Source organism: Equus caballus, chromosome 3 (assembly GCF_041296265.1).
Source record: "Equus caballus isolate H_3958 breed thoroughbred chromosome 3, TB-T2T, whole genome shotgun sequence".
NCBI lineage: Eukaryota > Metazoa > Chordata > Mammalia > Perissodactyla > Equidae > Equus > Equus caballus.
Window position 1 is genome coordinate 2,155,347 of NC_091686.1, and position 25,400 is coordinate 2,180,746.

A 25,400-nucleotide genomic window follows, 5' to 3' on the forward strand; every position below is an offset into this window, starting at 1 on the left:
GTGTTCTAAGGCTGAATAGAATCAGAACGGGGTCATCTTCTTGGCAAATATGAAGTGAGTAGATCGTCTGGGTAGATTCTGAGCAACCCCTTGGTGCTGTTGCTGAGGCGCCCAGTAACAGGTCAAAGATTTTTCTATTTCCTTTTTTTTAAAATGAAACTATAGATTCTCATTAGAGAGGGATCTGCATGAAGACATTTTCTGGGAACGATGTTTCAGCATTTAAATCTTGCTAGCAGCCTCTGTGTGGGACTCCGTCGACTGGTTAACCATGTTGCTGAGAAGTCCCCTTCTTTCATTTCTTCTGCGCGTCAGAGGCCTGGTGCACACAATTGCCTTTGGCCAACGTGAAATAAAGTCCTAGATGATGGGAGAGTGATGGACAGAGGGGAATGGAGGCAGAGTTGGAGGAAGAAAGGAAGAGAGAGAGGAAGGAACAGTTAGCCGGTGGGTTTTCTGCTGATTCTTAGAAGCAGGTGAAAGAGCTCCCAGGCAGAGCGAGAACTGGGGTTCAGTCCGTGGGTCTTTAGGGAAGCACTGGTCCATGACGCCTGTGATACCCCTTCTCCTCTATTTGTACTGATGTAGACTGGGCCGCTGTGTGTGGTGTGGTTGTGCAGATCATGACCTGAAACGAGATGCCTGGCTGACGGGCACGTGGATTGAAATGTGGCTGATGCTCTGCTCATCACTCTGTGCAGCCCGAGCTCAGAGCTGGGTCAGCCCTAAGGAAGCCATGCCTTTTAGAATTGTTCTTTTTTATAACAGTCCTCCCAGTTGAGGTATCTTTATAAAATTTTCACAAAGACCCAGTGTGTCCTGGCAGCTGCTTTGAATTTACGATTCCACCTTCCATATGTAAACAGTTTGCTTTCGTTCCACCTTAGCAAAGTACCCAAACTAGGATGCTCCTCATCTGCCTCGTGTCAATTCGATTCTCTCCAGTGTATTTTCTCATCTCAAATATGGTATTTTTGATCTCTAGAAGTTCAATTTGGCTCTTTTTATATTTTCTGTGTGTGTTTTTAATATGCTTATGCTTTCTTCTACCTTCTTGAACATATGGAGTCTATTTATAACAGTTATTTTAATGTCTTTGTCTACCATTTGTATCATCTAGATAATTTCTGGGTCTTTTTCTGTTGGTTGATTTTTCTTTTCATTATTTTTATTTTCCTGACTCTTGGCACATCTGTTTTTTTTTTTTTTCTTGAGGAAGATTAGCCCTGAGCTAACTACTGCCAATCCTCCTCTGTTTGCTGAAGAAGACTGGCCCTGAGCTAACAGCCATGCCCATCTTCCTCTATTTTATATGTGGGAACGCCTACCACAGCATGGCTTTTTGCCAAGCAGTGCCCTGTCTGCACCAGGGATCAAACCCACAAACCCCAGGCCACCGAGAAGTAGAATGTATGAACTTAACTGCTGCACTGCCGGGCCGGCCCCACATCTGATAATTTTTGGCTGGAGTGTCAGCCATTGTGCATTTTACCTCGTTGTGTGCTGAATTTTTTTATTCCCTTAAATGTTTCTGAGGTTTGTTCGAAGACTCACTTTAGTTATGTAGAAACAGTTTGATCCTGCTAAGCTTTGCTTTCAGCTTTGTCAGGCTGGACCACACGAGCCTTTAGTACAGAGTTCGTTTGACTCTATGGCTGAGGCAATACCTTTCTGAGTGGTCCACCTGAGGCCATGTGTGTTATGGATTTCTCTACTCTGGATTTTGGTAATGTGAGCTATTTGAGCTGTTTGAACTCTGGGAATTACGCTGCCTGTTCGTTTCCAGCGGCATCTTGCCCAGCCCTGGGTATCCTCCCTGTCTACATCCTCAGTTGATACTCTGCTGCATTCTAGACGGGGCATCTCCAGACTCCTCTTTGCGCAGAGCTCTCCTCTGTGGTACTCTGCCCTGAAAATTCTAACTCCTTTGGCTTTTCCAAACTTCCAGTTATATCTCTTCAACTCAGAGAGACCACCAGTCTCTGCCTGGGATGTTCCTCCCTGCACAGCGTTCTGGGAACTTAATTCGGGCAGTAAGCTAGAGGAATCAGAGGGCTCAATTCATTTGTTTCCCTTTTCTCTGGAAGGAATCCTGCAAGGCCAATAGGACAATGTCTGAAAACCATTGTTCCATATATTTTGTCTGGTTTCTGAGTTATTTAAGGTGGGAGGATAAATCTGGCCTCTGTTATTCTCTCTTGCCCAGAAGCTAAAGTACCTCACATCAATTCGTAAAATGGTTTTCTCTCATCCAAATATATATTGCTTTTAACAATTCGAAGCACCTTTTTTTGTTTGTTTTGGCAACAACCAGGTGGCTTCAGCAGGACAGATATTAATATCTGCATTTTAAAAGTAGAAGAACTGAGGGCAGAGAGTTCCAGGTGCCTGCCCGAGAAGCTCGTGCAGCTGGCGAGCGTCAGAGCTGGCATCCAGGACCCGAGCCGCCCACGTGTTCTTGTCCTTGTGGACCGCTGTGCATTTCTTTACTTCTTCAGGTCTCACTTACCACTGACTTCCTCCGAGACCCGTCCCTGATTACCTGATATCCAGTGCGTCAATCATACTTATGATTTTGAAGATCAAAAAATTTCCTAACACCCATCATAGAGGCTCAATAAACATTTGTTGAATGAGCAAAAGAGACAACAAGTTCCCAAGGACAAAGATCTCCAAGGTCCAAGACAGGGTTTTCTTGCACGTTTGAAATGGTGTTCCTGCTGCCTCACTTGCACCATCGGGACCTTTCAGTTATAAGTGATAGAAAACCCAACTTAAGTTAGTTTAAGAAAAAGAGAGAATTTATGGGCTTACAAGATTAGGGTGGCTCCAGGCATGGCTAACTTCAGCTGCACAAATGCTCCTTGATCGTATCCCAGCTTTGCTCTCCTGTACTGGCTTTACCCTCAGACAGCTTCTCCTCGTGAGGCACCAAAATGGCTGCTGGCAGCCAGGGGCCCACCTCTGTGAAAAGAGAACTTCTATTCCCAATGGTGCCTCCAAAAGTTCCAGCTTTTCCCCTTATTGGGCCAACTGGGATCACCTACTCACCCCTGAACACATCTCTGCGGCCAGGGGGAGAGAATGTGATGAGTGGCTAAGGCTGGCTGAATTGCACACCTGTGGGATAAGTGCCCCTGGGGTGTCGGCCACACCTTAACCACATGGATGGAGAGGAGGGGACAGGTCCTTCTCTAGACGACAGTTAAACGGCCATGGCCAGAACAAGGGATGGACAGAAACAACAGATATCCACTGAATGCTCTTAGATTTTGTGCATGTGTGCGTGTGCTGGGCGGAAAGCCATTACCTAAGGCTTCCTCTGATAAGGATTGCCTTCTAATTGCTTCTAGAACCATATGACAAAGTGGGACCTCTTTGTGAAGACTCTTGAGGCCGAAGAAAAGGAAACCACCTAGAAGAGAAAGCATATTCCTAAAGGAACTGACGTCCATTTCTGGGCTCCTGGCTGCCCACACATAGGAATGAATCAGACAGCCCACGGGCCAGGCAAGACTTCATGCATTTCTTCACCACTCCTGGAGCTATAGCTCAGGGTTAAGTGATACAAGAAAATTGTCTCCAAAAATTTATTTATTCATAATCTATGTGCTGAGAGCCTATCAAATGACAGGCACAGTGCTCAGGGCTGTTGGCTGGGCTTGCCTAGGCTGGGCAATGAGGGCCCCTGGAGAAAAGGTTTGGGCACAACTCTGGGGCTTGAAGTTCTGGCCCAGAGGGAAAAAGTGGTAGGCTGACTGCCTCAGGAGCCTGGGAATAAGACATGAGCTCTCCTAGCTTCCAGGACCAAGTGGTAGATCTAACAGCAAGGACAAGGTCATGTGCACTGATGTGGCTCAGATCTTGGGTGCTTGGATACTTGAGTAAGTCCTTGCTCCTACAGGCTGGTGTGCACTAAAGCCTGGGTGGTTAGAGAAGCGGGAATGACTCCAGCTTTAGTTCTTGACGCCTGTTGCCCTTGTAGCTTTGAGAATATCCTCCCACCAGCCCCACTTATTCTTCAAGGTCCTGCTCACGTGGAACCTCTTCCAGAAAGCCTCTCTGGATGCCCCCAAGAAATCACTTTCATCCCTGTTTCCACAGAACTTTGACCTCCTTCATGGCTTATCCCAAAGTCCTCACTGTGGTGTTGGTGATAATAATAGTAACAATGATTGATGATGATGGTGATGATGACAATACAGATACCATTTACCAAGCATGTACTACCTGCTGGGAATTTTACATGCGTTATCTAATTCAATCCTCACTACAATTCTGAGGTAGGCACTGTTGTAATTCTTACTTTGCTGAGGAGGAAACTGAGGCACCAAGACCACGGAGGCTAGGTTTCTTGCTAAAGAAATGCAGCTGATGTCTGCATCTGGCTCCTGGCTGCTCATAGATTGGGCCAAGCTGGGATTTTGAACCCAGACATTCTGATTTCAGAGCCCTGCTTATAACCTCGTTGTACTATATGCATCATTGTACTATACAGCACCTAGGTACCTTGTACTACACCTAGACAAGATGGTGCCTGTTTTCCCAAATAGCCCAAGTTCCTGGAGGAAAGACCCAGGTCTCGCTCATCTCTCCATTCCCACAGTGCCTAGGATGTTGTTCAGCACCTACCGAGTATTTGGCCACCTGTCCCTGAACTGAGTGTCTAGAGCAGTAACCTATACCCTGAGGTAGAAACGGAGTTGTTTACTTCACAGCCTCTTCTCTCCCTGGCTCATCTTTCCCTGCATTGAGTCTAATAGCTCTTGTAAACAATATTAACTTTTTGGAATAGGCAGCCGCCTCAGCAGAGGGACTGCAAGGATCTCAGCTCGGGATCCACACATACAGGAGAGTTGCCTGCTGCATCTTGGCCCAGCATGGCCCATCTGTAGTCTCATTCCATTTGCCATCCATGGAACTAATGGTTGTCACTGTTAGAAACACATCTCTAGTTTCAGTATCAGGGTGTTAAGGAAGAATTGGAGGGCTTTCCCTGGGGAAAACTCCCCAGGGATGTGAGCTGAGGACTGCAGTTGAAGTTCACAGGCCCAGTTCCTAAAAGGTTAAGCTATGAGCTGGTGACTGACCCAACTCTAGATGTCTCAAGCACAAAGGATGTACTATCTCATGTAACTAAATGCCAAAGGGAGATCTCCAGAGGCTCAGGTGAAGTTGCTTTCTCTCTCTGTCTCTTTGTATCTCTCCCTGGCACTCTCATTTCTTGGATTCTCTCCATGTATTGGCCTCAGTCTCTCCTACCACTGATTGACTCTCTCCTTGCAGCACAGGGAGAGTAGGCATTGCCTTATCCAGCTCTAGCTTTGACACCACGTAGCTCAGCAATGTCAAAAGAAAGAGTGCTTCTCCAGACAGTATTGGAGGAAAAAGAAATCTGCAGTGGCCTCTGATTGGCCCAACTCTGGTTGTGAATCCAAGTCTTGGCAGTGATGGTTGTCTGTGAGGAGGGAGATTATGATTAGCCAGACCTGTGTCATATGCCCATTCTTTGGCCGATGGGGTAGGGCAGTGTGATTGGCAGCCCCTCCAGAACATGTGGAATGGGTTAGGGGAGTTCACTCATAGAATCAGTTTGCTGTTGCAGGACGGAAGGATTGTATGGTAGAAACAACAACGATATCTTTTTTGAGAACTCTAAACGGGCCACAGAGCTGGGGGTCCTAGTAGATGAGACATCACCTGGGGTCCGAGCTTTCAGGGGATGCTCCAACAGCTGCCGAAGGCCTCCTTTTGCCTCTTTAGCAGAAAGACCTCTTGCCTTGCCTATGGTCTGCACCCTCTCTGGCCTACTGCTCAATATACAAAGAACCTGCCAGTCTCTGATCAGGGACTCTGTGTGAGCGAGTGATTGGGTCCAGGTGTTTTTAGATTTTAACTGTCATTGAGACCATTGTAGATTTGCATGCAGTTGTCAGAAATCATTCTGAGAGGTCCCCTGTGCACTTTGCCCAGTTTCCCCCAGTGGTAACATCTTGCAAAACCACGGAATATCACAACTGGGATATTGATATTGATGCAAAAATAAAATCAAAGCTCCAAAAGTTTGGCTTTATCCAAGTTTTTTTTTAACCTTTTTTCTATCTGGGGAGCAAGAACTCACAAGAGAGGAGACCCCTCCATGATAACCAGCACATAAAAATTACAGAGAAATTTGACTCAAAGTTTAAAACAAGCTGAACCCTAATGTAGAAAGTCTGGGATGCAGCTAGCTTATCAAGGACTTCGAGGCCACACTAAGGAAGTTGTCAGTGAAAGTCAACACCAGGGTTTGGATCCTGTCCTCAAGGTGGGAAGCTCTGAGCTCCTTAAGCTTTCTCCTCGCCTTCTTGGCAGTGGTTAGGTACCACTTCCACACAGCAGCTTCTGGGGAAGTGGGGATGCTCAGCCACCCCCTTCTGCGGTTCTTGCAGACCGTCCACTCAGCAGATAGGGCCAAGCTCACTCTTGACTGACGCACCCTAGTGTCCCAATTGTCCTTCCACCCAGAGGGGATATTCAAAATATTTAACAACCTGTGTGCCAGGGCCACCAGGTAATCAGAACAAATGCCAGTCAGTTATAGCACCAGGGCCCTGCTCTGGCAAGTGTTAATCCTTCTGTTCTTGGGATGTGGGAAGATCTGGAACTCTCAGAAGATGGCCCAGGGCAGCTGAGGTTGCAGAGGGGCCCTTGGGGGAGTGCAAGGGAATAGCTGTTTAAAAATGAGTATGGAATTCTTTTAATATCTTAACCCATACAGCTCGACCAGTGCACGTGGGCTGGATGTCTGCCCTGCTTCTTCCCTTACCCTAGATGCTCTTGATTGCTGGTTGTAACCTCGTTCGTGTCAGGGACCTTGTGTACATCTCAGTTACCACTGGACCTGGTGTCTAGCACTGTGAGTAGGGGCCCTGTAAATGTTGGTTGAATTGGTATATGCATGGTAAGTGCTGCCTATGCCAGGAAATGACCTCGGATCGCTTTGAGCAATAGTGATTTTTCTCCCTTCTCTGACCTCTTAGACCAGACAATTGCATAAATAATAAGGAAGAACAAACAGTAGCGTATAGAAGGTCTCGGTGCTGGGAGGCCTCCTCCCTCGCTTCCTCCTTCCTTCCTTCCTTCCTTCCTTCCTTTTTCTCATCTTCTTTCAACAGGCTATGCCTTGTTCTAAGCAGTGAGGGGTGGAGCAGTAAGCCAGACAGGCAAGATACGTGCCCAAGTAGAACTCACATTCTGGGAAGATAGAGCAAACCAGAAAGTGCAGGAGCCATCAGGAAAGTCTGCATGGGTGAAGGGCGCTTACAAAATGAGTAGTTTGGGTATTAGGGACAAAGTATAAGAGGACTATGAGGTGGAAGCCATAGTAGGAGCAATAGGATGGAGGTGGGAATAAACATCATGTGTGAGGGAGACGGTGAGTCCCGCTGAGTGGGCTGGGAGTGGCTTGCCTTGGGAAGTAGTGAGGCCTTGAAGAGGGAGACACACACATGAACTAGTCATGGTTCTCGATTGCCAAGAGTCACAGTCTCGGGGAGGAGACAGGCATGTGAAGGACTGTCAGATGATGTGCTCTGCACTCTAGCAGGACTAAGCATGGAAGGAGCTCTGCAGCGAGTGGGGCAGAGGAAGAGGAGGAGGAGGGCAACAGAGCTGGAAGGGAAGGGTGGTCCCAGGTTGGGATGGGTACTTAAGGCCATGAAAGCAAGACAGAGAAATCATCAAAGGTTTTTGAGCAGGGAAGTGACAAGATCAGGGTGGTTCCTCCCAAAGAGAATTCTCGGGGTATTGTGAGGAATGACTTGGGGGGGCAGAGCCGCAGGACAAGGTGATCACATGGAGATTGTTGAGGTAGCTCAGGTGAGAGATGGGGACAGCTGGGCCAGGACTGTGGCTGTAGGATGAAAGGGCAGGGCAGGTGGTAGAGGCATTCAGAAGCCACCGTGGGAGATCTGCTGTAGTAGGGGATGGGAAAGAGGGAGGAGTTTGGGATGACTGCAATTTCTTGCTTGGGGGATGGAGTGAATTGTGATGACTAAGTCGGGATTTGAGGTAGTGCAAGCAGTAGTGATGGGTGGTGTTGGAGGAGAGAAAGCAAAGAGCTGCATTTCAGACACGTTGACTTAGAAGTGCCCTCCAGACCTTCTGGTGGGGATGTTCCATGGATACCCAGTGACTGGATGGAACAGAGACAGGGCAAGGTGTTCACCAGCCACAAAATGAATCCACTTGTGTGGGAAAGAGAAGCACAGGTTTTGTCCTTAGGAACCCAAAGCGTGGAGTGTGGAAGGGCAGATGGCACCACTAAGCCGTTTCAGACTGGCAGTGCTTGTTGCCGATGTTCCGAGCTGTGATGCTTGACCTCTAACTGGGGTCCTCAATCCTTCCTCTCCGAGATTGTCTCCAGAAAAATCCACGTTGATATCTGCCTCTTCCTGATGTCCCCAACCTCCCAGCACCAATTAATGCATCAGTGGGCCTGGGGAATTTTCACCCAAGATGTTACTTCTGCTGGGAGCATCTGGCAACATCTTTAATTTTATTTGGTTTCTTCTTTTTTTCCCCAGGAACATCCTGAAGAGAGCAGATGGCAATAAGAAAGGGCAGATCAATGCTAAGAAAAGTGGCCTGGTTTGCCCTTGGATTCTCAGACTCCTGTCCTCTGTTCTTGAGAGCTGCTGTGAGAAGGAAGCTCCTAAGGCTGATTATTTGTGTGTCCCAAATGTCTCCGGGCAGTCGGAGCTTATTTGTTTGACTTGTTTACAGCTGTATTTTCAGACTTTAGTGCGGCACCAGGTCTATTGCAGATGATCCAAAATTTCATCCACTTATTCAACAAATATTTATCGAGTACCGATCATGTGCTAGGCGCTTTTCTGGGCACTGGGGATTCAGTAGTGAAGAAAACAAAAAAAACCATACACCCTCATGCAGCCTACATTCTAGTCATTTTGCTGACTGGTCATGGCAGTCACACTTTTGCTCGTTACTGTGTGGTGATGCGCTCCTGCCCTCTGGGGGCTTATATTCCAGTGGAAGCACAGGGTCACATCGGCCCTGCGCATCCATTAGGATTCCTTGTTTACAAGCCACGGGAATGGACGCAGGTTACCTCCAGCAAAGGGCGGTTCACTGGAAGCCTCTTAGGAGGATGGGTGAGGAGGGAGTGGCAGGAGGCCCTGCTGGCTGCCTAACGCCTGCACCATCTCCCCCCCACCTCTTCCTGGGTGGCAGAGCCCTGATTATGGACAGGTATTCACAAAATTAACCAACCTTGATACTGCTAAACCTTTGAACTGCTGGTCATGTGAGATAATAAAATCTCCGTATTACTTTCAGAAGGCTATTTACAGCCACGAGCAGCCTAACTTAAAAGCATGGTGGGACGAGGCTTAGAAGCAGGCAGGAACCATACCTGGAAGTTTGGGAGGATCAAGGGGCAGGGCATAGAAAAACAGCATTCTCAGGGCCAGAATTAATCACCTTTCTACCCAGAACACCCGAAATGGGAAAGCGAGGTTTCCTCCATTAAAAATACGGTTGTAATTAAGGGAGAAAATTGGTTCTGGGAGACAAAATCGAACAGCTGTGCGTTATATCCTGTAAAGCAAAGTTGGGAAGGACCAGCAGTTGCTCTGAGTGATGCCTGCCCTCTTTGGAGACACAGCGGAGTGTGATGAGAAGAAGACAGGGGCTTAACTTTTAAAACATTTGCATACAGCAAAACCAACCCCGCTTTTTTGGGTGTACAATTCTCTGAGTCTTAACATATAGACACCACTACACACCGCTACAGTCGAGACACAGAACAGTCCTGTTGCCCCAGAAATTTTCTCATGCTGCCCCTAGGTGGTAAAGCACTCACTCTGCCTTGATCCCTGGCAACCACAGATCTCTCTCCATCCTACAGTTTTGCTTTTTCATAGAAATGTCTTATAAATGGAATCACGGTGTACAATTTTTGTGACTGGCTACTTTTATTCAGCATAATGCCTGTGAGAGCCACGTGCCACACACATCAATAGTTTGTTCCTTTTTATTGCCGAGTAGTATTCCATGGTCTGGGTGTACCGATGTTTCTTTATCCATTCACCTATCGAAGAATATTTAGGTTGTTTTATAGTTTGGGGTGGTTATAAATAAAGCTGCTATAACTGTTCATATACAGGATATGACATTAGCTGTAGGTTTTTTATGGATGCCCTTTCTCAGGTTAAAGATACGACCATGTGATTTTTCTCCTTTAATCTGTTAATATGGAAGATTACGACTGATTCTCAAACGTTGAACCAGCTTTGCCTTCTGGAGATAAACGGCGTTTGGCTGTGATGTATTGTTCTTTCCTATGTATCACTGAATTTGATTTGCTGGTATGTTGATGAGGACTTCTGTGGCTGTATTCGTGAGGGATATTGGTCTGCAGTTTTCGTGTATCATCTTTTCCTGATTTGGGCATCAGGGTAACGTTGGCCTCATAAAATAAGTTGGAAAGTGTCCCCTCCTCTTTTGTTCTCTGAGAAACTATCTGGTCTTGGAATTTTCTTTTTCAGAAGGTTTTAAACTATAATTTCAATTTCTTTATAGACAGGACTATTCAGGTTGTCGAATTCTTCCTGGGTGAATCTAGAAGTTCACAGCTTTCAAGGAGCGATGCGACTTTATCTAAGCTGTTGAATCTCTGTGTACAGTGTAGGATTGTTCACGGCATGCCCTCATGAAACTTTTAATGTCTGTGTAGTCTGTAGTAATGTCTTCTCTTTTAATCCTAATAATGATAATTTGTGTCTTTTCCGTTTCTTTGAGCGTCTGCTATAGGTTTGTCAATTTTATTGATATTTTTAAAAAACCAACTTTTGTTTTCATTGATTTATTTTCTCTATTTTTAATTTCATTGATTCCCACTTATCATTATCATCCCTTTCCTTCTACTTCCTTTGGGTTTACTTTCCTCTTCTCCTTTATTTTTTTTTAAAGTGAAAATCTCAGTTATTAATATAAGGCCTTTCTTTTTTTTTCTTTTTTAAAAAAGCATCCAATGCTGTAAATTTCTCTCTAAGCAGTGCTTTACCTACATCCCATAAATTTGATATGCTGTATTTTATTTTTGCTCAAGCTATTTTCTAATTTCCCTTGAGATTTCCTTTTGACCCACAGATTATTTAGAAATGTATTATTTAATTTCCCAGCATTTGAGGATTTTTTCCCAGATATCTTTGTTATTGATTTCTAGTTTAATTCCAAAATATTTAGGTTTTAAGCCTCATGCCCTACAGCTGGAGGTAGAAACTGGGGCTGTCTTTTGGGAGGGTATCTTGATAATTGCAGCAAAACCTTAGAAACGTTCCTATACTTTGACCCAACGGTTCTTCTTTGCTTATATCCTAAGGAAACATTCGTGAATGCCCACATAAATGTGTACAATCACCCAAATTTGAAAAAAAAACCTAAACACCAAACAATAGGAGACTAGTTAGCTAAATTATGATAATCCAAACAACGGAGTGTTATGCAGCCGTTAGAAGTCATCCTGAGGAGGAACGCGGGGACCGTGGGCAGGAGCCGATGACACAGCAAGTCCTTTGTTGTCTGTCAGCTCCCCACGGCAATGTAACTTCAAGGAGGTAACAAACTTTGTCTCTTTTCTTTACTGGTGTTTCTTCAGTGCCTGGCACAGTACTTGGCACATAGTAAATTAGAAATATTTTAGCAAATAAGTAACTAGAAGAAAAGTATACTTTATCATTATCGTGTCATTATTATATATAATATATATATTATTATCTCATTATTGTAATATATATTAAGTGTATGGATATAACACACATGTATTTGTATGTGTGTCTGTATGCATGTGCAAAATCCAGTCCTCCTCTCTTTGTGTGAGTTGCCTTCTTGCTCCCACACCGCCTTCAAGCAATGAGTCTCCCCTCCTTTTCGCCGTGCTTCCCTCCAGGCCTGCTTCGGCCAACACCTGATGCCCCTCCGCACTTGTGGGCCGAGTCCTCTTTGGAAGTTGTTTATGGTCATCATTTTTGATCACTAATTGTGATGTCCTCACAATTAGCAGGTACAAGTTGCTTCATTTTTCTGAAGGACAGATGCGGACAAATGCGGCTTTCCTAAAGACCCATGGCCAGTTAATGGCAGAGGCGGGTTCTGGGCTCGGATCTCTTGCTCCCAGCCTGGTGACCTTCCCCTCCACTGCCCCATCCCAGCAACCCTGTCCTGCCGGAGGGAATGACTCTGGAGCACGTGGGGCCCCTAATTCCACCAAGGCTGTGGGCCCTCATCAGAAGCATCGAGCTTTCAGCGCCACATGAAATGCCACAGCAGCCCTGCATTCTTGTTGGTTCGTACATTTCCCAAATACCAAAAGGGCACAGTCTGCCATAGCAACTAACAGTCTGGGAAATGTAATTGCTTTTTAAAAAGATATTGGGCAACCGAGCTGCTTGTGCTTTCCCACTCTCTAACTTTCATAAAACACTGCAAGATACGCCCAGAAACCCGCAGCAGGCTTCAGTGAAGATGAAACGGGTTTGGGGTGACCCCCTCAGAGGTCTGGTTCTGCCACTGCATGAACTCCGGCACATTAGTGGATCTCAGAGCTCCTCTTGCCTCCCCTGTGAAGGAGGGCTAAGTGGGTCACCTTTAAGGTGATGTCGCATACGAAAGGACGAGCACCCTGCGCCCGGCAAGCAGTCAGGGTTCAGTGAGAGTATCTGCTGTGAGCCCACCCTGGTTGACAGCTGTCTAAATTCCCTCGGAGCCCCCCACGTTCACGGGAGGAGCGCTCTGTCAGAATCAAGGTGGTCCCTGTCTCGCTCGAACCCCCCTCACCTGTTTAGCTTGCTCCCCTCTTGCCTTTTTTCCTGCTCCCTGTCCTGCACACATTGATGGCCTTGCTGGTGGTGATCTGGCAGCTTCTCCCGCCTCCTTTGGGATAAGAGCGTGGGGAGATATAAATGGGACTTTTCACCTTCTCCAGATTTGTTCTGAAGGACCTCTGTCGACTTGAAATTCACCATGTGAGTTGACACTGGATGCCGTTGGAGGACACTTATGTTTGGGGAAGTTTCTCTGGAGCCTAGAAATTGGGAAACTCCTTGACCCTGAAGGGGACATTCAAAAGCTGATTATTCATGCCCACTGCAGGCCAAGGCTCAGTGGGGAAGGCTCGTGCGGATTCTGGGGGCCCGATCCCCTCGCCTCCCACCCGCTTGTGCCCTGGTGCCGCCCAGTGTCTGCGCCTTCCTCTGTGGGAAGAGCGCTCTCCCCTTCGTCGTACACGTGTCTGGCTGGTCGGCACCTCCTACCAGCCGAGGAGCATCCTGAGCGCTCGGGCCCAGCTCGGCCGCCTCTCGGTCCAGCGCAGAGTTTAGTACCCGACACTGGATGCAGGAGGGAGGGATGAGTTCATTTGAATCCTGAACTGATGGCCACTTTGAGGAAAGGAGAGTGACTCTCCCATCCACCTGCACCCACCTGAAAATACATGTCGTTGCAGGGTGGTTTGGCAAACAGGCTTTGTTCTCGGGCACAGAGCTGGTGAGCAGCGTCTTGTTTGAGTGGCTTTTCTGCTCCCTCTGCCTCTGAGTGTCAGAGCAAAATGTTCTGCGTTTGATTGTCACTCTTCAAATAGTATGTTATCGCCACGCTTCTGCCTCTTTTTAATAAAGAGAAACGAGGAGGGATTTTTTTTGTACGTGCAAAATTAACACAAATCCAAACCGCTGCTACTCTTTGATCCATTCTGGACTCTGATCCGCATCGGCCTTTTTATTTTCCCACTGAGAATGTACGGCTCAGGAAAGATTGCAGAGGGAGGAAAACCGCTTACCACTTCCCATTTGATTAACACGATTTAATGCAGCAATAATGCCGGGGAAGTTCATTACTTGGGAAAGGCTCTGATGCGGCTGCCCGCGGTGTCTGGGGACTGAGTCTTTTTATTTAAAATGCACTCACACACCTATGGTGAGAGGCTCTGTGAAATGCTGCCTGAGCCGTGGAAGGTGGAATTTCCATTTCATGTAGACGGACAAAAATCCCTTCCATCTGTCCAGCTTTTGACAGTTTATTCATTTCATCTACAGATATTTAGCACGGCTTATCAAGTTCAAAATGCTAGGATGAGAAAAACAGCAAAGGACCCTACCCTCATGGTGCTTATAGCCTAGAAGGAAGGGAGATGTTGTCCAAAGGTGAGCACATTGGTGATGGACATTATAAGGGGGTGGATGGGGTGGAGAGCAGGTAACACAACACTGTCTGAGCAATCAGGGAAGCCCACCTGGAGGAGACGACATATCAGCCGAGAGCAGAAGCATGAGTGATTGCTGATTTGGGATGGGCAACCAGGGGAGAAGCAGAGCTTTTGAGATGAGAACAGCCTCTGCAAAGTCGTGAGGCAGGGAGCAGCCTGAGCTGTGAGCAAAACCGTCAGGTGGCCACCGTGTCTGGGCAGACGGAGGGCAGGTGGCAGATGGGGGTGGGGGTGGGGAAGAGTCTATTGACGGACCCCAGCCTCTCCACCTCCAGCGCAGCCACAGCCTGCTGTGGGGGATGCAGGGGCACCCTTACGATCAGAGAAGGATTAGAAATTGGCCTCCAGCCCAGAACATTCTCCACCTCTCACCCCTGCAGTGCTCATCACCAGGTCCTGGGACAGGTGGACAATGACCTTGAAGGCCCAGGCTCAAGGCCCAAATGCGTCTTCTCTCGTATGTGACCTCGGCCGTGTCATTTGGCTCTCCTCTGTCTCAGTTTCTGCCTCTGCAAAATAGAGTCCTTGTGGTCACTCTCGCCAGCTCACAGCACTATTGGATAAAAGAAATGAAACAGGCGACTCACGCAGTTTCAAGACATTCTAGAGAATATCAGGACTGCTGACAATCATCGACAGGGCACAGCAGGGTGCGAGCTAGGTTGTCGCTGACGGGGCGTGAGGAAGGAGCCATGAATTGCATTGAGATTGGGATGATTCTGGCCAATCTCTAGGAATAAGATTGAAGTCTAGTGAAGAATTGGGCTATCTGAAATAATCCTTGTGTTAGTCACGATCAGGCAAGTTATGCTGCAGTGAAAAAACCCCCAAGTCTTGACTTAGTACCACAAAAGTGATTTCTTAGTCACATCAAGTCAGCTTCAGGTCTGGGCACCTGTCCAGGGCAACTGTCCTGTACGCTGTGAGTCAGCGATTCAGGCTGAGGGAGACTAGCCCACGGCTGCACGGTCATCACGGAGAAGCAAACCAGCTCTTACGTGCTTGCACAGGAAGGGACATGTGACACTTCTGCTTTCATTCCAGTGACTAATGCAGGGCACATGGCCATATACAACCTCAGGAACAGAGACATGCAACAGTCCCGTGCACTTGGAGGGAGAGAAGGACTGGAAATCCACAGTCCTCCCCTTGCTTCATCACTTCTGCTCACACACCTCCAGACGTGGTCCCTCCACAGCCTTCTCTGTCTTCTCAGGACAACGTCCAGACCGCTTGCCGTAGCTAAGGACTTTATACTCTGGTCCCCACTCTGCATCTGACTCACCCCGTGAGGCACCCACTCCAGCCAGGCTGAACCGCTCTCGAGTCCCCTTGCTTTCTGCTCTCTCTCCTGTGACTTTTGCCCCACTGTTCCCACCTCTGGAACACACTCCTCCCCACGGAAAATGTCCTTTGAAGAAACTTCCGTGCCTGCCAGCGGTCCCGCCTCTCCTTAGCCCTCTCGCCCTCTCTTTCCTCGTGGCATTTACCACTTTAGGACACACTACGTCATTTACTTGTTTCTTGTGCCTGTCGTGTCTTGCTCCCCATCACCTGGGATCTTGACTCCACAGCCGGGGATCCTGCCCTGCTTGCTCGCTGACAGCTCCCAAATGTCCAGATGTGCCTGGCACGTGGCGGGTGCTCAATAAATCTTTGGCGAACCTTCAAAGGGAATGCCCAGCAACACCTCAGTTCTCCCAGTTGTCTGTCACCCAGAGAATGGAAACTTCTTTTCCGGATGATCATTGTTTTCCTTTAGGGAACCTAAAACTCCTTAAAAAGGTGTCATCTCTTGGTCAGCTTCTCTGCCTCTCAGGATGTTAGTAATAAATGAAAATGACTAACTGAGGCCCAGAGAGAGGAAGGCAGCTCTTTGAAGGTGCTGCCATGAAGAGCAAGGCGAGCCAGAGGAAAGGCCTGGAGAGCTGACCAGCAGCCTGGTGGGTGGAGGCCTCGTCTTCAACCGCTGAGCTCACGAGAGGGTCAGAAGGACCGGCTCATTCTCATTTCCCTGAGTGGTGATGGCAGAGGTGGTTTTGAGCAAGAACAAATTGTCCTGGTTGGTGTGTTTGGGCCAGAGAATTTAAGTAGAGGCTGGAGAAGAGTCAAACACGTGGAGCCACTGGGCTCGCCTCTGTGCCCAGGGGCAGGAGACCAGGCTGGAAGGGTGGCACAGGGTTCCTTCTCTTTTCCTAGCTGGGCTGGATTCATCTTTCTCATCATGCGGATACTGTCACTCACAACGCTAGGAACATACTTCACTCCCCTCTTGCAGGCAGAAGACACATCTGTAATTCGCCTCCACTGTCGGGGAGAAGCAACCCGTGTGAGCCCAGGGAACTGGAGGCGGAAGCCTTTTCCCACTGGCTGCATGGCTGGCCTGGTGGTTCAGCCTCCTGGTGGCGCTGGGGGGTGGGAACTCTTGGCTGTGAAGCCCTTAGTCTGTGGGAAGCTTTACCTGCCGGGCCTTTAATAAACTCCTCGCTGCAGCGGCGCACACCTGGCGACCTTTACCCGCTGCAGGGGCCTCCGTGTGTCACACACTATTTACTGCCTTGAGAATTCAGGCAAGAAGGCAGACATCTGCTGCAATTTGGTAAGCACTGAGGTGTGAGAGCACACGACCCAGCTACCCTCTCCCCGTCGGACCCCAGCAATAGTTTGCTTCTGTTTGGTGTCTCCTCTGTTCCTTTCCCATCCCTCTGCACTAGTGATTATATTCTCATTTCTTCCCTTGTTTTGACTTTTCTTCTGTGACGGTGAAAGGGAGCCGTGAGCTTGTGGTTTTGTCTAGGGGGGCATGAGAGGAAGTGGTAATAAGGTGGTGGCTTGTGTTGCATGATGCTCTGGCCTTTCCAACGGGCCTCCGTTGCCTTATCCTCACAGCTTCCCTGCCAGGAGCACAGGACAAGGAGCACTGTCTTTCTATTTGCAGATGGAGCTGTTCAGGCTCAGAGAGGAAGGACTTGGCTCAGGGTCCAGAGTGAGTTAAAGGTAGACTTAGTGAGAACTCAGCTGGCGTGGAGTTTGTTTATTAGTGTTTGACAAATATCTAGCGAGTTGCTACCATGTGCCAGGCATTTTTCCAGGGGCTTGTGAGGTGCCGATGAAAGCAGGCACGATTGTGCTGTTGTGCAGTTCAGATTCTTGGGGCTCCGTCGGGAAACAGAGGTAGCTTTAGGAGAGCCACATGCTTTTGTGCAAAATGGTTGTCTTTTCTTGATTTGATTTTAAAACAAGGCTTAGGCCAGCACTGCCTCTCTGTCTCTGTCTCCCCTCGCCCTCCTTCTCCTTCTCTTCCTTTTTCTTTCCTGTTAGGACTTGGGGGATCCAAATTTCCTGCCACAGCTGTCCACTGCTTTCCTTTCTTTCTTTCCTATTGATTTCAATAACTTTTCACATAATGCACCACAGCCTTTTCTTGCACGGGAACAAAAGGTGAAATGTTGATATGGTTTTATTTGGGCTCAGATCGGATAAGGAAGACCTTTTGTCTGTACCTTTCATCCTCAAGTCAGCACTGGTTAATTAAATCGAGCCTGTGGAAAGTGACCTTTGCGGGGAGGGGAACTCCTGAGAATATAATACGTTTTAATCAAATATGGGCAATAAATAAATAAGCAAGAAAAGAGCTATTAGACAAGGAAACGCCCTGAAAACTTGCAGATGAGAACTCTTGAAGGAAAGGTAATACGCTTTATCCTTTAGTGAAAATGCACACTCAAGGAAGAAGCCACACTGGCCCTGAAAACGGGGACACTTGAAGAAAAGTAATTTCTCTCCCAGCCCCTTTGCCCTTAGAATGGAGGCGAGCTCCCTGCTGATTCTGCACCCCCAGATCACCACCCACTGGGGTTTCCCTGTTGCACTACAATTTCTCTGAGCTTATGCCTCACCTGGCCACAAGGGGGCGAGGAAGAGTCACTCTCCTCCGGGTGGCGAGGCAAACGCGCCAGGCCTCCGGCCTCTGGGCCAGGTGTGGCTGATGACTTAGTCTGCTGGGCTTGGGGACACTGAAAGGGAACTAAACATCTGCCTGCTCAGGGGTGGGGGCTGAGGCAGGTTCACCCCAAGTCTGAAAATTCTCCACACCGGGAGCAAGGCAGGCCCTAGCTCCACAGGGAAGAGATGGAATGGTGGCACTGTGGTGGGTGACAGTGTGGGCTTTGAAGGCTCTGGAACTTAATTTGTGTGTGATTTTAAGTGGGCTACTTAGCCTTTTTGAGTCTCAGTTTCCTAATCTATAAAATGGGGATATAATCTTATAGGGCTGTTAAGAGGAGTCAATGAAATGACAAATTCAATAAATTGGGTTGAATGTGATAGACACTCAATAAAGGATGGTTATTGTGACACCTCTAACCCTCCCCTAGCCTCAGGCTGCCCCCAAAATGTGCTGCCTGCAGGGACTCTAGGCATACCCCACTGGCCTCTTTTCCTTTGTATTTTTACAGAAAGTTATAATTAAATGTATGCTGTCTTTTAAATGCCAGCCCTGGTGGCCTAGTGGTTAAGATTCAGCACTCTCACTGACGTGGCCTGAGTTCATTTCCTGGTCAGGGAACCACAGCATCTGTCTGTCGGGTGTCATTCTGTGGTGGCTGCGTGTCGCTGTGATGCAGAAAGCTCTGCTGCTGTTGTTTCCAGTACCAGCAGGGTCACCCACGGTGGACAGCTCTCAGCAGGGCTTCCAGACTAAAACAGGCTAGGAAGAAGGACCTGGCCACCCACGTCCGAAAATATTGTCCGTGAAAACCATATGGATAGCAGGGGAGCACTGTTTGATACAACGCCGGAAGGTGACAGGATGGCGCAAAAGACGAGGCAGGGTTCCACTCTGCTGTGCACAGTGTCACTAGGAGCCAGAATTGACTCGATGGCGCTAGCAAACAACAAGTCTCTTAATGAAAGTTGCCTTTGAATCTACAATATATATGTTTATGTGTTCATGTGACTATTGAGTGCCTACCTTGTGTCAGGTACTCTGCGAGGTGCTGGACATAACACGGAGAGTGAAAAGCAGACCCCGTGCGTGCTCTCATGGAGCTTCCAGTCTAGACCAGTGCTGTCCGATGGAACTTCCCGTGGTGATGGGAATGCTCCATGTCTGTGCTGTTCAATATGGTGGCCACCAGCCACAAGCGGCTATTGAGCACTTGAACTGTGGCTAGTGACAAGAAGTGAAAATTAAATTAAATTGTATTTAATTTTAATTGAGTTAAATTTAAATAGCCATACTTGACTACTGGCTGCTCTCCTAGTGCAGGTCTAGAGGATGAATGTGAAAATATTCAGCACAGGGCCTGGCACACAGTCAGTGCTCAGTAAGTGCACATTTCCTTGCCTTTCCCCCACTGTGCGGCACCTCGTACCTCGTCTGTAACTCTTCTGCGGCTATTACACCTTCTTGGGGATGAGTGAGGTCATCCAAACAGACTCTAGAAAGGCAGGCACCAGTTCGGATTACTTTATGTATACCTCACAGGATTTTGCACACATTAGGTGTTCTTTAAGTGCCTATTAAGCTAAAGAGACAGTATGGTATAGGGAAGGGAACATGCTTTGGAGCCAAACAGAAGCGAACTTAAATCTTGGCTCCATTGCCCACCAGCTGTAGGGTGGGAGCAAGTTACTTAACCCCTCTGGGTCTCAGCTTTCTCTTCTCTTAGCTGGGGTGATGATAGCTCCTTCGTGGGGCAATTGTGAAGACAGATGAGATCATGCAACAAACGAGCCCAGCACAGGTCGTGACACAAATGGTTTTCAAAGATGAGAAATCCAATTGGAAGCCACATAGAGTCAACTTTTGATGATGCTTCTTCTCTGGACGTTCCTAGCCTGATAGATGTGCCCTCTACGATGCGACTCTTGTCCTGGCCTTGTTGATGGGCCTAGGGGTGAGCACCTGATTTCAGATAAGCCAATAATGTTCCTTACCTGGGTTTAAAAATGCAAGACCTGAGGGAGCAGTTGAGGCCTTCTCTGGTGATCGGAGCTGAGAAAAGTAGGGCCCATAAGCTTTCAGCACCAAGATATCCCCCCAGTTGGAGGAAGCTGGTTTGCAGCAAGAAAGAAGCAAGCTAACAAATGAAAAGAGAAACTCAAAAAGTGGGGAGAGAGAGGGAGAGAACCTGGAGATGTTCACACCCTGATCCAACTGGCCCTGAGACCAGCTGAAGCCCTAGTGCTCCCAGGGTCACATGAGCTTACTTCTCCATCCTTCTCAAACATTCTCCTTCCTGCCTGAGCAGATTTGGGCTGAGTTTCTCTCACTTGCAATGAAACAAGTTCTAATCAAGACAACAATCAATCCGATTCCTTCTCCTCCTCCTGCTCCTCCGCACCCCGTAAGAACTTCGCCTTAGACTCTGTCTTCCCTTCTGTTGCAGGCAACTCAGAACCCAGAGTGCTTTGGGGCTTTGGGATCAGGTGGAATGCAAAGTCGCCCTGGGAGTTAATTAGTGCACTTGGAGTCATTTTCTGTCATATATATGACGTTGCCTCGGGACAATTTGGTAGCAAAAGAGCCAATGCAGGTATCTCTGAAGTGGTCCTCTGCCCAATGTGTGGAGCAGAGAGTATGTTGAATTGGGAGCTGGGGGACCCAGGTTCAAGTCCCTACCTGGCTGCTCACTAATGTGAACTTGGGCAAGTCATGGCCTGGGCCTCAGTTTCCTCGTTGCTAAAATGGAGGTGATAGCACATGCTGTGCCTGTCTCATGGGGGCTGTGTGTTTGGATGAAAGAGTTTACGAACTCAGCAAACCTTGGTCGAGTTGCTACCCTGCCTCTAGCACTGGGCATCTGAGCACAGCGCTTTGAGAACAGTATACCCCCTCATCCATCTTCATCCCTGCTCCCTAGAGGAAGAACTGGGGGGCCTGTCTGGGCAAGGAGGGCGTTTTCTACCTCCCCTCTCTCAGGCCCCTGATGGGCCAAGGAGGCGGTGGACTTGTGGCGGTCTCCCACTTACTCGAGAACTTGAGGGTTTTCCCCCGAGGCTGCATAGCACCTGGACATTGCACTGCTGACACCTCGGGCTCACCTCTACATGAGATTAGCACCTCGACTGGGGGGCCACCTCCCCCCCAATTCCTTTCTGTTGAGCATCAGGCCTCCTTCCCTTTCTGGCGACCCGGAGTCAGCAGGCTTGTGTCTCACATAGTCCCACAGCTTCTTGCCCCTACTAGTCTCCCAACTGGCCAAAGCCAGGGGCATTGGTGCCTTTGGCACTGCGGTGTCCTGACTTTACAAATTCACAGTTTCTGGAGCCATTTTTTGAGAATTCCAACCCACTCTGGCTTGCTCCAGGCACGGGCAAAGCCGCCAGAACTGAGAGCTGGCAGCCCAACCTGGGTCCTGGTCCTAGTGTTTCCCTCAGACCTTGGCAGGTCATATCTCACACGTCCTGTTCCTCAGAGTCCCCATCTATCAAACAGAGATAAAAATACCTGCCCTCCTGCCCTCACAGATAGGAAATTAGATTAGCGATGTGAGATGCAGCAGAACACGCTGTGACTGCAAGGTGCTGGTATTATTTTTTTATATAACCTTAAAAGTCTCATTACAAAACTGATATATGCACATTGGGGAAAACTTAGAAAATGTAGATAAGAAAATGATGAAAATAAAAAGACTCCATAATCCCATAACCTAGAGAGAACTGCTGTAAATAATTTAACAGGTATCGTTCTGAGATCTACATCTATCTACTTCAAATGGGACAACACTCTTTGTGCTGTTTTGCAATTTGATTTTTCACATAACATGTAACCCCAGAGTTATGCTTTGCCAGAGATTAAGCTTGTGGGATTTCCTCCCTCTAGTCAGTGCCAGCAAACCACCTTGGAATTGTTGAAGGTCAGTTCCTCCATCCTCCAAAGAGTAGGTGTAGACACCTTGGATTCACTTGGGGTCTCCCTCAGGAGGAAGGGCTGTGGCCCAGGGTCGTTAGAAGGAGGGTTATGTAGTCAGAGCTGTGGTGCTTTGAGCAGAAAGAAGCAGGCAATACGTGTCCCATAGGGGAGGGTCTCTGGGAGGCAAGGATTGATGGTTCTCATTCTAAGAGGTGGTGAGAAATAGACCCAGGGTGGACCCAGGGTCCTAGGAGCTGCCTGAATCTCTGGAGGTGGTGGGATGGGGAGGAAAATGAGCTGCACTCTTCCATGCCCAATTCTAGGGAGTCCTGGGCCAAGTTTGGCACCAAAGAATGATATTGCTGCTCCTCCCCCAAGAACGAGAGGGCCTCTGCAGGGATCTAGACTAGGCAGGGACTTCAGCAGCCAACCAGCATCCAGGGAATGAGTTGCGCTTAGTGTATTGGTGAAAGGTCCACAGCCACAGTGGACTGACCCATCTCTAAAGGTTTCTTCATATGGAGAGCTGGGATGACCATCTGCTCCCCCTGGACTGTGTTAGGTCCCTAGGATTCCTGGAAAAGCCATGATTGGGAGAGGCCTTAAGAGGGAAACACTAGCTGTCCTCCTAATATGAAGGTGAAAGATTAAGCAAGTAATCAGAAAAGTGAGAGAGATGTCACTATTTATAGCGGGTTGAATGTTCACATACTGCAGTGGGCTGGTATGTTCACTCGGAACCTGCGAATGTAATCTTATTTGGAAAAAGGGTCTTTGCAGAAGTAACTAAGTGAAGGATCTTGAGATGATATCATTCAAAATTTAGGGTGGGCCCTAAATCCGATGACAGATGTCCCTATAAGAGAAAAGTCAATGGATAGCTAAAACATAAAGGAGAGAGGAGTCTCCCTCTAGCAACCTCTACTGGCAGAAAGTAGCAGGAGGAGTGTAGCTTGGAAAGTTGAAGCCCCAGCATCACAGAGCAGAGTGCAGAAGAGTGGATTTGGGGCTGAGACTGAGCAGGTGTGGTATCTGACACAAGACCCTTGGCTCTATCCGTATCTAGTTCTGGTTTTGCAGTGTCCTATGGACCCTGCGAACCCCTTTTATGCTTCCAATGGATCAATTTTTGTTCAGGCAGACAGTGTTGTTTTCTGTCACTTGCAACCAAGAAACCTAGCAGGTACAGATGTTAGCCTTGTGGTCTTCCTGCAACTCCATGACGAAAGTGGATAGAACCTGTGATACCCATTTTGCAGATGAGAAATTTGAGGCTTGAAGAGATTAAATCTCCTACTCAAGCCTTGTCAGTGGTGGTGCTGGGACTAGAACCCAGGTCTCTTTAATTCAAGGCCTTTCTCTCACTTTCTTCTCAGCTGACCAGCTCGGGTCAGAAAACAGAAGAAGCTGCCAAACCTCCCAGGCTGGTGATGCTCTCCACTTTCTGCATAAAAGAAGACGCAAAATCTATGGATATTCTTTGCAGTCAGTCAGTGTGGCGAGTCTGTTTAAGCAAGGTGTCAGTTTGCCCGTTACTTTGATGGAAGAGAAGTGAGTGTAACAGCTTCATGTTGTTGAAGAGGTGGCAATTGAATTTGAAACAAGTGGACTCTAAATTTCTTCCCAGAATCACTTCGAGATGAGAGGGAGTGCCAGCGAATGTTGCTTTCCTCCTAAATTCTCTACCCTCGCACTTCTCCAGTAATTTCTCAAGTGTCATGAAAAGCCCTGGAAAAGTCTCCCCAGGAGGGGTCTCTCCTGCAGTTTCCAAGCGAGGCAGGGGATTTCAGTGCCTAAAATGAATCCTTTTAGTCATTCTTGAAACTTGGCCAGAAAGACAATTGTAGAGTAAGGTGCCTGCAAGAACTCTGAAATGGAATAAAATCTCTTCGAGGTTTAGAAAATAAAAAACAACTGAGACACTGTTCTATTGATTTTCTTCCCCTCGTCTCACACCACTGGGCGAATAAATTATTCTTGAAGGTTTTGTGCAAATTACTCAATAAAGTCACAAGAGGTGTGCCTGGTAAATATGGTCTGCTTTGCTTCCAAGTCCATATGGCAGACGACAGCAGGAAATGCTAAGGTGGAAAAGACCTTGTGGGCCATGGAATTCAGCTCTCACACGTCACAGAGGATGGGAAGATTGCGAGACACACATGTATGGGGTCACAGAGCAATTTGGCGACAGAGTTGAAGTTAGAACCCAGAGCACTGGATTGTACCATGCTGTCTCTGTCCGTATTTGCGGGTGGAGAAGCTAGGAGCCTTGGGAGGCCCCTGTGATGGTTGATTTTATGTGTCGACTTGACTGGGCCTCAGGGTGCCCAGACATTTGGTCAAATGTTATTCTGGGTGTATCTGTGAGGGTGTTTATGGATGAGGTTAACATCTGAAACTTGGCCAGTAGAGCAGATTGAGTAGAGCAGATTGCTCTCCCGAATGTGGGTGGGGCTTCACTCAATCATTTGAAGACTGGCTAGAACAAAAAGTCTGGGAAAGAGGGAATTCCTCCTGCCTGACTACGGAGCTGAGCCGGGGCGTGGGTCTTTTCTTGCCTTCGGGCTTGAACTGAGACTCTGGCTCTTCTTGGGTCCCAAGCCTGCTGGAAGTCGGACTGGAACTTACACTATCATCATTCCTGGTTCTCAGGCCTTTAGACTTGGACTGCAACTATATCACTCTCTCTATCTCTCTCTGTATATGTGTGCACAGATATATACAGACACGTGCAGACTCACACACACACACACAAATATATACACATGTAATGTCAGAGTTCTATAGGGAAACAGAGCCCATATGTATGCATGTATCCTATTAGTTCAGGACCTATATGTGGAGACATGTATATACATGCACCCGTATATCCTATTGATTCTCTTTCCCTGGAGAGCTCTGGCTAACACAGTGCCCATGAGTTGGAGAGAAAAAGAAGTGCTGATTTACCCAAAAGCTTGACATCCGAAGGAACTAAAAGAATTATTCAGTGCCCTTACCTGAATACAAAAATGGGTCATTACCAAAGGACCAAGATCTGTTTTCTCCATGGAGTCCTTATTTTATTTGTTTGTTTTAATATACAGCAATGTTGACCCATTGAAATTGTCATGCCCTTTCTTCAACTACATCCGTAGACATAGTCTATAGCAGAGGTTGCAAAGCAATAGCTGTAGGCTGGTGTAGCACTGAAGATGTGCTCTGTTTGGCCCACATTGTGGGGTTTTTCCCTATGCTATATTTTTGCCATTGTTTTTAGCATACTATGTTTTAAGC

General features: G+C 47.7%; 1 long non-coding RNA gene across 3 annotated transcripts; it reads left to right on the forward strand.

Moving 5' to 3' along the window:
• On the forward strand, window positions 1–24,049 carry LOC138923691 (uncharacterized). 3 transcript variants are annotated; one of them, XR_011437674.1, is made up of 5 exons: window positions 1–121; window positions 3,354–3,510; window positions 4,105–4,283; window positions 6,761–6,898; window positions 8,568–9,958. It is a non-coding gene; the product is annotated as an uncharacterized lncRNA (long non-coding RNA). The 3 variants fall into 3 exon arrangements; XR_011437673.1 differs by lacking the exons at window positions 6,761–6,898; window positions 8,568–9,958 and adding an exon at window positions 23,501–24,049; XR_011437672.1 differs by lacking the exon at window positions 6,761–6,898.
• The last annotated feature ends 1,351 nt before the right edge of the window (window positions 24,050–25,400 follow it).